The 1,226-nt window shown below is 55.7% G+C and overlaps 1 pseudogene; it reads right to left on the reverse strand.

The window, feature by feature from the left end:
• LOC101585633 overlaps positions 1-918 on the reverse strand; it is a 26,866-nt pseudogene extending 25,948 nt beyond the window's left edge.
• Between the last annotated feature and the right edge of the window lie 308 nt (positions 919-1,226).

Below are 1,226 nucleotides of genomic sequence, written 5' to 3' on the forward strand. Positions count from 1 at the left end.
AGGAGGCAGGAGGCAGGAGGCAGGAGGAGGCAAGAGGAGGCAGGAGGAGGCAGGAGGAGGCAGGAGGAGGCAGGGACGAGGCAGGAGGAGGCAGGAGGAGGCAGGAGGAGGCAGGAGGAGGCAGGAGGCAGGAGGAGGCAGGAGGAGGCAGGAGGCAGGAGGAGGCAGGAGGAGGTAGGAGGAGGCAGGAGGAGGCAGGAGGAGGCAGGGAGGAGGCAGGAGGAGGCAGGGCGGCCCCCACCACAGCTGCTGCATACAATGAGGCCTGCTGGGAAAACAGAACATGAACGGGAAGCTATTAAACAGAAGTATTAAACAGCAGCAAGAATAGGATAATGGGCACTAGAGAGAAAAAGAAAGGCGGTCTGAACTTAGCAAGGTCAACTGAGGTCCACGGTTCCCGAGGGACTGGATGCACAGAGCCGAAAACGTCCCGGAGACGAGGTACCAACCACGTGTGTATTCTCATGCACAATCGCAGCTCGGAATTCAGCCCCCACATCCCACCTTGAAACTCAGTGTTATCAAGGCCCCTGCTGGCCTCCACTGCATCTTCTGCCCGCTCCATGTGTACAAAGGCATAGTCTTTCACGATGTCACATTCGACGACTGGACCCTATTCCTCAAATGTGGCCCGAAGCTCTGTGTTGGCACAGGTGGGGCTGATGTTACCCAGCGTGACTCGGTTGAAGCTTTGCTCGTGCTCTTGCTGGCTTCCACACTGATGGTCACCCCGTGCGACTTACAGTGGTGAAGGCTCCGGATGGCATCCTCCGCCGCTGTCTTGTCCTCTATGTGCACAAAGCCATAGTTCTTAATGACGTCACATTCCAGCACCTTCCCACACTGCTCAAAGAGGGAGCGGATCTCTTGCTCTGTGGCCTCCAGGGGCAGGTTTCCAGTGAACAGCTTCACCATCTCGACCCAGCCGCACGGAAATCTGCAGGGCCTCTTCCTCGTGGTGCGGATGCTTCAAAACGCTAAAATGGCCAAGGGGGAAAATTTTTAAGGAAGGCATAACACCATTTTCTAATAACAATGACCTCTGCAAAGAGCAAGCTTCTACTTTTTTTTCCCCCCAGAACCAGGGATTGAATTCAGGCCCTTGTGCCTGGCAGGCTTTTTCTACTGAGCCATCTCCCCAGCCCCAAGAGCAAGCTTCTAAAACCCATCTCCTTGCCCCAGTGTCGCAGCGGCCTCTTGTAATGATTACGGAATGGGTGACA

This window comes from Octodon degus, unplaced genomic scaffold (genome assembly GCF_000260255.1).
Source record: "Octodon degus isolate 3935 unplaced genomic scaffold, OctDeg1.0 scaffold00005, whole genome shotgun sequence".
In the NCBI taxonomy this organism is placed as follows: Eukaryota; Metazoa; Chordata; class Mammalia; order Rodentia; family Octodontidae; genus Octodon; species Octodon degus.